This window comes from Etheostoma spectabile, chromosome 1 (assembly GCF_008692095.1).
Source record: "Etheostoma spectabile isolate EspeVRDwgs_2016 chromosome 1, UIUC_Espe_1.0, whole genome shotgun sequence".
In the NCBI taxonomy this organism is placed as follows: Eukaryota; Metazoa; Chordata; class Actinopteri; order Perciformes; family Percidae; genus Etheostoma; species Etheostoma spectabile.
Window position 1 is genome coordinate 26,102,638 of NC_045733.1, and position 231 is coordinate 26,102,868.

Genomic DNA, 231 nt, shown 5'->3' on the forward strand with positions numbered 1-231 from the left:
CTCCCCTAGACGTCTAGCCTGACCGCCCAAATGTTCGTCAGACCGGGGGTCTGGCTGGGGACGCGTCTGCCAAAGAAACACAGACACCTCAGTAAAACTATGTCTGGGCTGAGTACAGGTGTGTGATATACTGTTCACAAACCCAGGTAATGGTACGTTGGTGTTGGCCACCTTGTTAATGTAAGCACTGAGATACAAATCAGAGTGACATATAGGCTAGACTGGAGGTGT